Raw genomic sequence first — 15,978 nt, forward strand, 5'->3', positions numbered from 1 at the left:
TACCAGTATCACAGAAACAAATAACTTGACATATGCAGGAGCAAGATTAGTAGCAGAACTGATGGAGATACGAACACACCAACCACCACCAGAACAACAAACCCAACAGCCAAACCAAAACAGCAACCTCCTTGGAAAAGGCGCCTGGAAAAGCAAATCATGGTGATGAGATCTGACTTGAGTAAACTGAAAGAGATGGCAGAAAAGAAGGCCTAAAGAAAGCAAAGAAAACAAGGGAGGAACTCCCAACGAGAAATACAAAGTACAAGAGAGGGGACTACAACACAATAGAAGATGTAAAACAGAGGCCTTAAGGCCAAAAGCACATAAGATCCAACGGTACATGAACAGGAATAAGGGATACCAACAGAACAAACTATTCGGAACCAACCAGAAAAAAGACATACAGCCAACTAAGAGGGGAAGACAACCACCCAGAAATTCCTGAAGCCGAACAAAGTAAGAGACTCTGGGAAAACATATGGAGCAATCCGGTATCACACAACAAACATGCAACATGGCTCCAGGAAGTCAAGGAAGAAGAAACAGGGAGAATAAAACAAAGATTCACAGAGATCACGCAGACACAGTCCCCAGACACCAAACTAAAGAAAAAAAAATGCCAAACTGGAAAGCCCCAGGTCCTGGATGAAGTCCATGGATACTGGCTCAAAAACTTCAATGCCCTACACCCACGAATAGCAGAACAACTCCAGCATTGTATCTCAAATCACCAAGCACCCAAATGGATGACCACAGGAAGAACATCCTTAGTACAAAAAGACAAGAGTAAGGGAAATATAGCCAGTAACTACAGGCCTATCACCTGCCTACCAATAATGTGGAAGTTACTAACAGGTATCATCAGTGAAAGGCTATACAACTACCTAGAGGAGACAAAACACCATCCCCCACCAACAGAAAGGCTGCAGAAGGAAGTGTAGGGGCACAAAAGACCAGCTCCTGATAGACAAAATGGTAATGAAGAACAGTAGGAGAAGGAAAACCAACCTAAGCATGGCATGGATAGACTATAAGAAAGCCTTCGACATGATACCACACACATGGCTAATAGAATGCCTGAAAATATATGGGGCAGAGAAAACACCATCAGCTTGCCTTCAAAAATACAATGCGCAACTGGAATACAATACTTACAAGCTCTGGAATAAGACTAGCAGAGGTTAATATCAGGAGAGGGATCTTCCAGGGCGACTCACTGTCCCCACTACTCTTCGTAGTAGTCATGATTCCCATGACAAAAGTACTACAGAAGATGGATGCCGGGTACCAACTCAAGAAAAAGAGGCAACAGAATCAACCATCTGATGTTCATGGACGACATCAAGCTGTATGGTAAGAGCATCAAGGAAATAGATACCCTAATCCAGACTGTAAGGATTGTATCTGGGGACATCAGGATGGAGTTTGGAATAGAAAAATGTGCCTTAGTCAACATACAAAAAGGCAAAGTAACGAGAACTGAAGGGATAAAGCTACCAGATGGGAGCAACATCAAACACATAGATGAGACAGGATACAAATACCTGGGAATAATGGAAGGAGGGGATATAAAACACCAAGAGATGAAGGACACGATCAGGAAAGAATATATGCAGAGACTCAAGGCGATACTCAAGTCAAAACTCAACGCCGGAAATATGATAAAAGCCATAAACACATGGCAGTGCCAGTAATCAGATACAGCGCAGAATAGTGGAATGGACAAAGGCAGAACTCCGCAGCATAGATCAGAAAAACCAGGAAACATATGACAATACACAAAGCACTACACCCAAGAGCAAATACGGACAGGACTATACATAACACGAAAGGAAGGAGGGAGAGGAGGGATACTAAGTATAGAGGACTGCGTAAACATCGAGAACAGAGCACTGGGGACAATATCTGAAAACCAGTGAAGACGAGTGGCTAAAGAGTGCATGGGAAGAAGGGACTGATAAAAGTAGACGAAGACCCAGAAATATACAGAGACAGAAGAAAGACAGACAGAACAGAGGACTGGCACAACAAACCAATGCACGGACAATACATGAGACAGACTAAAGAACTACCCAGCGATGACAATTGGCAATGGTTACAGAGGGGAGAGCTAAAGAAGGAAACTGAAGGAATGATAACAGCGGCACAAGATCAGGCCCTAAGAACCAGGTATGTTCAAAGAACGATAGACGGAAATAACATCTCTCCCATATGTAGGAAGTGCAATACGAAAAATGAAACCATAAACCACATAGCAAGTGAATGCCCGGCACTTGCACACACCCAGTACAAAAAGAGGCATGATTCAGTAGCAAAAGCCCTCCACTGGAGCCTGTGCAAGAAACATCAGCTACCTTGCAGTAATAAGTGGTACGAGCACCAACCTGAGGGAGTGAATAGAAAACGATCACGCAAAGAATCCTCTGGGGACTTATGGTATCAGAACGGATAGGGTGATACGTGGCAAACAGACCAGACGTGACGTTGATTGACAAAGTCAAGAAGAAAGTATCACTCATTGATGTCGCAATACCATGGGACACCAGAGTTAAGAGAGAGAGAAAAAAAGGGAAAAAATGGATAAGTATCAAGATCTGAAAATAGAAATAAGAAGGATATGGGATATGCCAGTGGAAATCGTACCCATAATCATAGGAGCACTAGGCACGATCCCAAGATCCCTGAAAAGGAATCTAGAAAAACTAGAGGCTGAAGTAGCTCCAGGATTGATGCAGAAGAGTGTGATCCTAGAAACGGCACACATAGTAAGAAAAGTGATGGACTCCTAAGGAGGCAGGATGCAACCCGGAACCCCACACTATAAATACCACCCAGTCGAATTGGAGGACTGTGATAGAGCAAAAAAAAAAAAAAAAAAAAAAAAAAAAATAATAATACTAATAATAATAATAATTATAATAATAATAATAATAATAATAATTATAATAATAATAATAAACATCGCAATTAATACACATGCATACAAATTAAAGCTAAAAAAAAGAGCTACTTCTTGTGTAAATCTTGGTATATTGTTGCAAATACACTTAATTTAATTCCTTAAACATTACGAGAAATACTGTTCTTATCGTCAGAGGCAATTAAAATTACTTAAAATTTCACGAGGATCTTTTTTTTTTTTTTAAATTCAAAATTCGTTCTCTCTGACGATGTAGAACGTATTCCTCGCAGAACTCAAGAAATTTAAGCGTATTCTCAATAATATAACCAAGATCTACACTCGGGAAAAGGGTCCTATTTTATCCACATCTCTGAAGAACGTGATTGTTCTTTATAATCTCCATACATATAAAGTTAGCACAGATATTTTAGCTCTGAGTTCCAGATGACGGAAAAGGTTGAGGTGCGTGTAGAAATAGCGACCATAAGCAATGAATTATTTACTAACCTCTCCATTTCTCACTTTTGCTTGCTTTTATTCGTCGATTCATTTCTTGGAATACTGTTGCCATTCCTAACCTTAGCTGTGGATGACCAATTCTGATGTTTCAGTAGAAAACGTATATTTAACAAATACAAAATGCGCCGGAGAAACATCGTATAATCAAGGCCACGAAAAAACAAATCTACCTTTCGGTGGTCTCGGTACAATGCTGTATAAGCCACGGCCCATGAAATTTTAACCACGGATCGGTGGTGGCCTGGCCTATATCGTTAACAGACGCATGATTATGGCTAACTTTTACCTTTAAAATAAAAACTTCTGAGGCTAGAGGGCTGAAATTTGGTATGCTTGATGATTGAAGGGTGGATGATCAACAAGGTAATTTGCAGCCATCTAGTATCAGTAGTTCTTAAGATCTGAGGGCGGACAGAAAAATGTGACGACTGATAATCAAAGCCGGCACAATAGTTTTCTTTTTGAGAAAATGAAAAAAGTTAGGAGTTCATTGAGCCGCTGCGAAGTTTCGGTGAATACCCCTGAACACAAAACAAATTTCACGGTCAAAAACACATAAAGAATTGAGGACTGAGCTGCTGACCCCTCAGGAAGATAAGGTCGAAGGTTACGACCTGGTTGGTGCCTTATCTCCCAGCGGGATCAGGAGTTAATTAATCCGTCTTCATAAGATTTCGATCATGGAATTCAGAGTGCGGTATATACAGCGGGCTTCTGCGATGATTTCTTAATTTCGCGTTTCCTAATGTTTTTGGATAACCTGACACTCGGTTCAGATTATCACTGAAGCCTGGGATCAAAATTTTCAGACAACAGTAAAGCCTAAGATCGAGATTTTCAGGCAACAATGAATCTTTGGATAGAGATTTTCAGACAACGATGAATCTTTAGATAGAGATTCTCAGACAAAAATGAATCTTAGGATCGAGATTTTCAGACAATAATGAATCTTAGGATAGACATTTTCAGACGACAATGAATTTTAGGATAAAGAGTTTTAGACAACACAAAAGCCTTAGATCGAGATTTTCAAATAATGAAGCCAAAGATTGAGATTTTCAGACAACAATGAATCTTAGGATAGTGATTTGGAGACAACATTGAATCCTAGGATAGGGATTTTCAGACAACAACGAATCTTAAGATAGAGATTTTCAGAAAACAATGTATCTTAGGATAGAGATTTTCAGACAACAATGAATCTTAGGACAGAGACTTTCAGACAACAATGAATCTTAGGACAGGGACTTTCAGACAACAATGAATCTTAGGATAAAGATTCTTAGACAACACAAAAGCCTTAGATCGAGATTTTTAAATAATGAAGCCAACGATGGAAATTATCATTGAAGACTATGATCGAGATTTTCAGACAGAAAACGAACCCAGGGATGGAAATTTTCTTACAAACAATGAATCTTAGGATAGAGAATTTCAGACAACGCTGAAGCTTTTGATAGAGATTTTCAGACAACACGAAAACTTGTTCGTGATCGAGATTTTCGCTTGCTCGGGGAGTAAGCCTACTAACTACTTTGGTGTTGTTGTTGTTGGTGGGGGGGGGGGGGGGGGGGGGGGGGACTATGGAAAAGCCTAAAAAGGCCTGGAAAAAAAGTGTTTTGCGTTGAGTTAAAGATGCAGGAATTTTAGGATAGGTTATATGTGATTTATTCATTAGAATGAAAATGTAGAAAATAAATAATGTGAATGTTAAACAGTACAGAAAAATTATTTCTAATAAAATATGGCGTATTCATTTTTATTTACGTTGGTGAAACAACGCTCCATTTGACCGTAGATTTTAGCATGTGCCACGAGTAAGCTGAAGGTTGGATCACGCCATGTTAAGCTAGAAAGAAGCGTGAAGGTAACTCCATAAAACCGAAGTAAGGCCACACGAAGGAGAAGATATGAAATTATTCCGACTGTATTCTTAACACGTGAATAAAACACTTGTTTCTGAGATTCAAACTCACATTTCACATCAAAATTAAGCAGTAAACCATCGAAACAAAGAGTTCGAATCTCAACACCAACAGTAGACCAAAATGGAGCCACAATCTTTCAAAAAATTTATGTGAGACTGGAAAATGGAACTGGAAAGTCGCGGACGGGGGTGGAAAATGAATTCCCAAAAGAGAGATAATTCTGGATTAACCCTTTTACGTTGATCAGCCTCTGCTGGAATTCAGTTTCTGCTGGAACCGCCCAGGTATGACATGGGTACGTGACACGCACTCTTTCTCCTCCTCGCCCTGGAAACAACTCACGAGACTTCTTTCTTGGACTCCGCATTTTAAACTTCTCTCTCTCTCCTCTCTCTCTCTCTCTCTCTCTCTCTCTCTCTCTCTCTCTCTATATATATATATATATATATATATATATATATATATTATCTAGCTTTATCTGGACTGTGGCAAATGGCTCTCTCTCTCTCTCTCTCTCTCTCTCTACTCTATCTCTCTCTCTCTCTCTGTATATATATATATATATATATATATATATATATATATATATATATATATATATATACATATATAAATATTATACATATATATATATATTATATATTATATATATATATATATATATATATACATATATATATATATATATATATATATATATATATATATACTATATACACATATTCATTAACATATATATGTGTGCATATTTTTTGACTAGCCTATGGCAACTGGTTCTCTTCTGTCTTAACTATTCCCTCCCCCCCCCACCTGTCTCTCTCTCTCTCTCTCTCTCTCTCTCTCTCTCTCTCTCTCTCTCTCTCAACTGACTAACCGTCCTAACAGACTGGCTTTTTTCTATCCTACTAAAACTAATAAAAAACACGTATATCTTACCATAAGATACACAATCAAGGAAAATGTTAGTGAAATTATTCATATAAAAGACATCGCACAAATATGTCAATTTTTGCAACGGGAGGAAAGCAGCCAATAAGATAACAGCAGTCTTATCATCCAATATGCTGCTGCTTTCGTCAGCCATGACGTGTGCTGCTTTTGCCAGTAATATAAAAATGCTAATATTTAAAACAATAAAACATCGTTAGTCAATTGATATATTCTTTGCCAGTAATATAAAAATGATAATACTTAAAACAATAAAATATCGTTAGTCAGCTGAAATATTCTTTGCCAGTAATATAAAAATGATAATACTTAAAGCAATAAATCATTGTTAGTCATTTAAAATATTTTTCACGTCAAATTACGTGTGTAAAGGACATCCACTATGAAAGCCAAAATATATTGTCATCAAATGTAAGAGAACCGTGATTAACTCCACTACTTCATTTTACCAAAGGAAAAATATATTTACTTTATTCTCTTCATAAATTCCAAGGAATTCTTCGAAGAGAACATGAGGTTAACGTTTGCAACCTGCATATTTCAACTCTGATAGCTGCAGCTATTTTTAGCTGGTTCAACCTCAGATCAAAGCTACAAAAAAAAAAAAAAAAGAGAAGAAGAAGAGGAAGAAAAAGAAGAGGTCCAGTTTAAGTAGGGCTTCTCACGCATGCGAGATTTGCCCCAGGATTATCTCTCAAAGCACAAGAACAAACTGTAGCCTCGTAAGGCACTTACTGATACATGGCAGAAACGGAGATACGTGCAATCCAGGACAATAACTTGAGATCATAGCTATATGTAAAGCCCTCAGGGTATAATCAAAGGACCTTGATAGATTGGATGTCGTAGAAAGTCAACTCCCTCACAGAGGGCTGTAGTGATTGCGCTAAGGAGATATAAATGAAACATTGCAATAAAAGAGAGAGATGAAAGACTAAGGTAGACTCACTTGCTTTTTGAAAACTTATTTCATATGAGATAGATCAACACAGCTGCCATTCGATTAAAAGCGGTATTACGAAGCATAGGAAAGAATGAAGAAAAAGAAAGGTGGAATATATTTGACAACAGGGCTAGATGGACCCATTAAGTTTTGAAAGCTTAGTTTAAGTGAGAAAAAAGGAATGACGTTTGGAGTACTCATGCGCGGAGCAGAACCAGCTTTTTTTTTTTATTACTCGGGGAGGAAGCCTACAAACTATTTTGTTGTTGGTGTTGTTGTTGTTGTTAATGGGGGGAGGGGTAGGAAAGCCCTATGGATGAGCCTAAAAAGGTGTTAAAAGGTGTCTCGCATTGAGTCAAAGATACAGGAATTTTAGGAGAGGATATCTATGATTAATTTATTACAACTAAAATGTAAGAAATAAATAATGTTGATGTTAACCAGTACAGAACAATTATTATCAATAAAATATAGCGTATTTATTTTAATTTACGTTGGCGAAACAACGCCCTATTTGACAGCAGATTTTAGCACGCGCCCTATGTAAGCTGGAGGTCGGATTGCGCCCTGTCATAATAGCAAAAGCTTCTTATATAGTTATTAATTTATTATCTATTTTATTTAATTACTTACTTATTTGGTACAAGAGCTTCTCGCAGCCCAGAAAAGCCCAGGACAGTCTGCAATGGCTTTGGGTACCACCGTGGTCAATATATTCTGTTCCCTGACCCTTAGGTATCACCAGTCCAGGGTCTAGCAGCCCCCCAGGGTGGGATTCATCTTCCCCCAACACAACTGGGCCATTAAGGGACGAAATATAGGCCTATTAAGGACTGGAAACAGCCCAAGACGTTATTATAATCTCCTTGGGAGCAAACGTCGGCAGTTTGTGAATTATGGGTATTGGAGAGAGAGTGTGTGTGTGTGTGTGTGTGTGTGTGTGTTAGGAGGTTATGCAACTTGCCTAAACTTCAAAGGAGGTGAGATTTGTCTTCCAAACCTGTGAGTGGTCAGGCAAAATTGTCCACGAAGATATCTTTATTGGATTTCTTTTCTTTCGTGTATTTATTGACCACCGTTTGTTCGTCTCTTTCGTAATTTGACTTAGCACGTGACTCCTGTCTTTAATTGATCATTCTAACGCATCATTCACTGCCATTTCCTTTCACGCCTTCCTTGTCATAATTATATGGAATATTTTTACGTGTTCTCATTCTGCTACCATTTTAATATTTCACCTCAATCCTGTGAATTATTTTTAATTTCTCGAAGGACGGCCTTTGGCCAGAAACGCCATAATAAAGAAATCAATTTAAACAGTTAGAAATATTAGTGCACTTTCCACAAAACGTCTCTTAATATTTTTTGTCTAGTTGCCTTGAGGCTGAAGTCGCTTCCAGGATGCGCGCATGCGCCGTCTCCATGTTGCACAGCAGGATTGAATCTGGTATTTCCGACAACCCGTAAAAAAAAAGATTAAAAAAATGACGCATCACTAGTATTCCACAGTCGGATACGCTGTGATCTAGTCTTCCATCTTGTGTCGTGAAAAGATTTCGCAATAATGCGTTTCGTGTATTTACTTTCGTATTCCCTCGTCAGGGATATAAAATCTGAACTAAATTTTGCACGGGAATATATATATATATATATATATATATATATATATATATATATATATATATATATATATATATATTGCTATTTGTTGAATAATATTTATACAACAATAATAATAACCTATAATAATAAAATACGAGTGGATCTTTCTTACTTGTCCGGCCTGGGTAGGAAGTGGGGTTGGTAGGGGGATCAAGAGAGTAGGGGAGACATGACACGTCCACCCTCCTCCTGCAAACCTGTTTATGCACCCCAGGTGAGGGGGGAGGTAGGTAAAGGATAGGGAAGGTAGGGGAGACATGATCTTTAGTGCCGAGTTCCAGTGCAGTGTAGCACACACCACCAAGCTCATAATAATAATTATAATGATAATAATTCACAAATGTGGCAGTGACTGCTGTCTTGTCCTTTCATTGGATTCGGTTTATATTAAGGTGAATGGTTCAATAATAATAATAATAATAATAATAATAATAAAACCAGAGTTGATGTTGTATGTCCTCCCCTGGGTGACAGTATGGGAGACATGACACAGCCACTCACCCATGCAAACCGCTTTGTCTGCCCTAGATGGCAGGGGGTAGGTAGGGGAATGGGAGGGTGGGGAAGACATCTACCCTCCTCCTGAAAACTTGTTTGTAGGTAGGGGAATGGTAGAATAGGGGAGACATCTACCCTCCTCCTGCAAACTTGTTTGTCCGCCCTTGGTTGGGGTGGGGTAGGGGAGACAGCAGTGTCAGGTTCCAGCGTGCGTAGCAAGCGCCAACAAGCCCGTTATAATGATAATTAACTGGTGAAAAAATCCACAGTAGATTTCTTCATCCTTTTTTTTACACATTGTTCTGAGTTTTTTAATAATAATAATAATAATAATAATAATAATAATAATAATAATAATAAAAACAGGGCTAATTAACTGGCAAATTTCAAAAAATAATAAACTGAAAAAGACACAAGAAAGGAGGGAAAGGAAATCATCTCCTCCCTAACTGACGTTATGTTAATATATCATCATCAGAGCAACTTGATATTTCAGAAAGACTGAAAAACACATTATCCTCTGATGGTATGAGATCAATGTAACAGGCGACTCGAATTTTTTCTATCTTTTCCACAAACCTATAATTACCCTGTTCTCTCCAGATGACCATTATTATTATTATTATTAATACGAGCTTGTTGGTGCACATACCTACCTATCCCACCCCACCAAGGGCGGACAAACAGGTTAGCAGGAGAAGGTTGGATTGTCTCCCCTACCTACCCCGCCCCAACCTGGGTGGACAAACCGGTTTGCATGGGTGGGTGGCTATATTATGCCTTCCCTACTGTCACCTGGGGGAGGAGAAGCAAGATCCGTTCAAATTTTATTATTATTATTATTATTATTATTATTATTATTATTATTATTAATCAGAACGAACAAAGAATTACAAGGAATAATCCCAAGGGTTTATCATTAATTCTAAACGAAATTACAATACCCAATTCTTTCCATATCACCCTTATTATTACTATTAAAAGCACTATTATTATTATCATTGTTAAAAACGCCTTTATTATAACTGTTAAAATCAATCATGTAAAACAAAGCTAAAAGGATTTTAATTTCCGATGAATGATTTCAATATTCTATGATATTAATAAGAAATGAAAAAACAGATAAATGAAATAACAAGCAACGAACGAAATGCAACTAAATTTAATAAAATACAAATAAATAACAAATAAATACAAATAACGCATGAAAATACAAATAAAACACAAATAAACAAATAACAAATAAAATGCAACAAATCACTTCTACAAGGACAGACATCAACATCATTCAACGCAAGACGAAATAGAAAACATGGGTACAGTCTCTCTATCTTGAGAGACCCCCATTGATAATAATAATGCCAAAATGGCCAACACACTTTGGCAGGAAAGAGGAAGGGAAGAGTTCTGGTTGTCGCTTACTCGGGAGTAAGTCTACGAACTACTTTGTTGTTGTTGTTTTTGTTGGTGTTGTTGTTGTTGTTAGGGGGCTAGGAAAGACCTATGGAAAAGATTAAAAATGTCTGAAAAAGGTGTTTCGCGTTCCGTTAAATATACAGGAATTTTAGGTTAGGATATATATGATTTATTTATTAGAATGAAAAGGTAAAAAAATAAATAATGTGCATGCTAAACAGTAGAGAATAATTATTTCTAATAAAATATAGCATGATTTTTACTGTCGTTGGTGAAACAATGGGTTAATTTTCCATAGAGTTTAGCACGTTTCAATTTATTAGGTGTACTGAATTTAGAAGCTACGGTTTTCTTCAATTATTCTGTGCTTCCGTTTGTAACTGAGAGTATATGAACGTGTTTAATTTATGTCCTTTTTATTTGAACCTTGTTGTTAATATAATAGTACTAATTATATGTATTAATTACACGACCTCTTCATGTTAATTTAGGAATATAATGTTTGCAACTTATGCAGCTGGAGAAAATGTTTCACGCGTCCCGGGTAAGCTGGAGGTCGCATCGGGGCTTGTTTGACAACATTCTGTTAAAATGGGTGATGAAATACACTTTGTTTCGGCAAATTTAGGTGTCATCTTGACTTGATGAAATGAACAACAGGAGTCTTCCGAAAATAAGAGATAGAGAAAAAAAGACTTAGTATATATATATATATATATATTATATATATATATATATATATATATATATATATATATATATATATATATATATATGTATTATATATATATGTATGTATGTATGTATGTATGTGGTATAACACCATATTCATACAATCATCTGAAATGCCTTTCCTATTTCTTTAATGACTGACGCCTCTCTTATCCCGCCCGCAGAAGATGGGCGACTGGGGCGGCGGCTACAACAGCGACGGCAACAGCAGCGACGGCGGGGGGCGGTGGGGGGCGGAGGGGGCTACGGCTGGGACGACAAGGACAACAGCAGCCGCAGCAGTGAGGAGAGGAACCGCTACTGGCGCAAGTCGAGCAGCAGTTCGAGCAGCAACAAGGACGCCTACGCCACCTACACGAAGGAGGACGGCGTCTCCCTCAAGGACGGGGGCGGGGGCGGGTGGGGCTTCGACGACGACGACAACGACGACCGCAACAAGGACGACGACGCCAAGAGCAACAGCAGCAGCGGCGGCAAGACCTTCGACATCTTCAAGCACAGCCTCGAGTGGAACGACGGCGAGCAGGAGTTCAAGGACGAGGAGATCAACCTCAGCGTCGACTCGGACCTCAACGGGGAGGAGGAGGGGAGGGGCTACTACAGCAGGCCCCGAAGGAAGTCCAGCAGCGACAGCAGCGGCCGCCGCCATCACAAGGGCAAGAGGAGGAGCTCGTCCTCCAGTTCGAGCGAGAGGGACCGGCGGAGCGACCGGGAGTGGCGCAAGAGCAGACACGAGCAGTACTACCCGGACGTCGTCAAGTTCGACTCGTCCGAGAAGGCCAGTTGGTGCTGCTGCATCGTCATATGAACTGATGCGACACAGAAGAAGAAACAGAATAAGAAACAGAGTCGAATCCGTCGAAATGCAACGTTTTTGAGCTGCTCAAAGCGGTCGCCTTTTTCTTAGCATCTTTCAGCATCAAACTCTGAATCAAATATAGACGATATTAGCGGTAAAACTGATGTAAAACTGAAGTCGCCAAGAACCACTTTTACAGTAATATAAAACAGTACCAACCCCTTGGTTCCAAGAAGTTGCGTATGTCCATATCTGTTTAACAACCACTTGATGTTTAAGTGGGACTTAAATCTTGCACGTCAAAAAAATAGAAAAAAGAAAGAAAGAAAGACAGGAATTAAAATTGGCTTCATATAAAAAAAACGAGTAAAAAAACCGAAAAGGTCAAAGAACGTGACCTTGCAACAGCACCTTTCACAAACCAAAGCCAAACAAAAAGATAATCGTCTTGTTAGAATGTCACACGAAAACATATCTTTTAAAGGATAATCATACATTAACTAAGATACAACATATCACAGCCAAAGCCTACAAACTTCGATTAGAGGTCATATTCTAACGGGTCAGATATCAACAAAAGACTTGGCCTCCTTTCACAGGTCAAGTCCTGACGGGTCATACTCTTAGATATGAGTAGATAAGGCTTACTAGACTTTTATAGCCAGAAGACATGTTTTTACTTATTTATTTATCTTTTTTTTTTTGCTTGCAAATTGAGTTCCCTAAAATTTCTGTAAATGTGAATAGCTATTGTTAAATTCAAAGCTTATTGGGGCTTGATAGACAGATGAAGAGATATATTTCTTTAACCTGAGGACTCTGGTTTGACCCGCAACGGGTCAAAGTGTGACCCCAAAACCACTGAAATGAATATTTATATCTGTGGATATTAGAACTGCATGGGAAGGCCATGGGTAGCAACGAGGCTGCACAGCCTTCGAACAAAACAAAAATAATAATAAAATAAATAAATAAAAACTATGCTAAACAGATCCTCGGTTACTATGCTTGTGGTAAAAGTAAATAAAGAATTAATGGGTACTCGCCAAGCTTTTTAAGTTGATATTGCATGTTGTTGCTTCGTTAGATCTAAATGAAAAAAAAAAAAACGAGTATATACTGCATTTGTATTTAAAGGCATTTGTACTGTACGTTCTTCACTCTTTTTGTATAACGCTGAGCTAATCTGAACCTTTTACTGCCATAGGGAATTTCATCATTGTTTCGCGTCAAGACTTGTGGACTTTTCAACACAATGGCTTATGAGATGTGTTCATGTGGAATAATAAATAATAATAAAGTATGTTGACTTAATGAGGGTTTTTTCTATGGCTTTAGGGTAAGTGCTGAATGATTAAGGTTTTATTAGAATACTAATTCTAACCATGCTCTTTCTTTTCACCGCACTTTCCCTTACATGACTCAGCTTAATTATCTCTCTCTCTCTCTCTCTCTCTCTCTCTCTCTCTCTCTCTCTCTCTCTCTCTCTCTCTCTCTCTCTCTCTCTCTCTCTCTCAAACAAGACAATCACAAATAAGGAAGCAGTTAAAGACCTTGGTGATGTTGAATAGGAACATGTTATGTAATGATCAAATAGCAATACTAATGGAAATGCAAAGCAAAAATGGGAATGTTGTTACGGCACTTCAAAACAAGAAAAGCTGAACACAAGAATATGCTTTATAAAACGTATGTACGTAGTCCACTTGAATATTGCAATATGTTATGGTACCCACACTACCAAAAGGATATTGCACAAATAGAGAGTGTACAAAAGTCCTTTACAGCTACAATAGAAGAAGTTAAGGATCTTGACTACTGGGAAAGACTACAATTTTTAAAATTATATAGTCTAGAAAAGAGAAGAGAACGCTACATGATAATACAGGCATGGAAACAGATAGAAGGAATTGCCGAAAACATCATGGAGCTAAAAATATCAGAAAGAGCAAGTAGAGGTAGCTTAATAGTGCCCAAAACTATACCAGGAAAACTAAGAAAAGCACACACGACATTAATTCACTACGCACCAGCATCTATAATACAGCGTCTATTCAATGCGTTGCCAGCTCATCTGAGGAACATATCAGGAGTGAGCGTAGATGTGTTTAAGAATAAGCTCTACAAATATCTAAGATGCATCCCAGACCATCCAAGATTGGTAGATGCAAAATATACCGAAAGATGTACTAGCAACTCTCTGGTAGGCATTAGAGGTGCCTCACACTGAGGGACCTGGGCCAACCCGAACGAGCTGTAAGGTAAGGTATGGTCACTTTCTCTCTTTATATCTGTCTCTTGTGGGGCAAAGTAACACTCGGCTTACAGCCTAGTAAGCCGTGTTCGATCCCGGAGACGGGGAATGGAAAGTCACGGCACTGGCGTGTGCCTATAAATCAAGCCCCAGGTTGACTAACCAGTGAAATAAGCACCTGGTTGTTACTCATGTACTGTGTGTCGCTGCTCCATGGAGAGAGAGAGAGAGAGAGAGAGAGAGAGAGAGAGAGAAATGTGAGTAATCAGTGTTCTGTCAATATATGTACTAGAAATGTGAGTAATCAGTGTTCTGTTAATATATGTACTATCATGTTATCAATAATAAAAAAAAAAATAAGACGAGAGGGCCTAGATGAGGTAATCCTCATTCCACCAAAGTGAAAGCAATCCTTATTCCACCGGAGTGAAAGCACTCCTCATTCTTTCAGGTAAAAGTCATCCTCATTCCACTAGTGAAAGCAATCCTCATTCCACCAAAGTAAAAGAATTCCTCATTCCATCACAGTGAAAGCAATCCTAATTCCACCAGGTAAAAGCAATCCTCATTCCACTAGAGTGAAAGTAGTTCTTATTCCGCCAGAATGAAAGCAACTTCATTCCACTAAAGTGAAAGCAATCCTCATTCCACCAGAGTGACAGCATTCCTCATTCCATTAGAGTGAAAGCAATCTTACTTCCATCCTTCCATCGGGGGTAAAAGCAATCCTCGTTCCACCAAAGTGAAAGTAATCCTCATTCCATAAAGTAAAAGCCATCCTCATTCCACCAAGGCAAAAGCAATCCCCATTCCACCAGAGGGAAAGCAATTCTCATTCCATCAAACGAAAGCAATCCTCATTCCACCAGATTAAAAGCAATCCTCATTCCACCAGAGTGAAAGCAATCATCATTCCATCAGAGTGAAAGGTATCCTCATTCCACCAGAGTGAAAGCAATCATCATTCCACCAGAATGAAAGCAACTTCATTCCATCAGAGTGAAAGCAACTTCATTCCACCAGAGTGAAAGCAACTTCACTCCATCAGAGTGAGAGCAATCTTCATTCCATCGGGTAAAAACATCCTCTTTCCATGCGAGTGAAAGCAATACCCATTCTACCAGAATGAAAGCAACTTCATTCCATCAGAGTGAAAGCAATCCTCATTCCATCAGGTAAAAGCAATCCTCATTCCACCAGAGTGAAAGCAACTTCATTCCACCAGAGTGAAAGCCATCCTCATTCCACCAGAGTGAAAGCCAATCCTCATTCCACCAGAGTGAAAGCAATCTTCATTCCACCAGAGTGAAAGCAACTTCATTCCACCAAAGTGAAAGCAATCTTCATTCCATCGGGTAAAAACATCCTCATTCC

General features: G+C 38.7%; 1 long non-coding RNA gene across 1 annotated transcript in view; it reads left to right on the top strand.

Moving 5' to 3' along the window:
- The window catches only part of LOC135209267 (uncharacterized), a 41,591-nt gene extending 27,927 nt beyond the window's left edge, over positions 1-13,664 (top strand). Inside the window, exon 2 of the long non-coding RNA XR_010313341.1 lies at positions 11,716-13,664. This is a non-coding gene — a long non-coding RNA (uncharacterized LOC135209267). The remainder of the gene's footprint in view (positions 1-11,715) is intronic.
- Positions 13,665-15,978: the final 2,314 nt, after the last annotated feature.

The sequence above is a fragment of the Macrobrachium nipponense genome, chromosome 37 (assembly GCF_015104395.2).
Source record: "Macrobrachium nipponense isolate FS-2020 chromosome 37, ASM1510439v2, whole genome shotgun sequence".
Taxonomy (NCBI): domain Eukaryota; kingdom Metazoa; phylum Arthropoda; class Malacostraca; order Decapoda; family Palaemonidae; genus Macrobrachium; species Macrobrachium nipponense.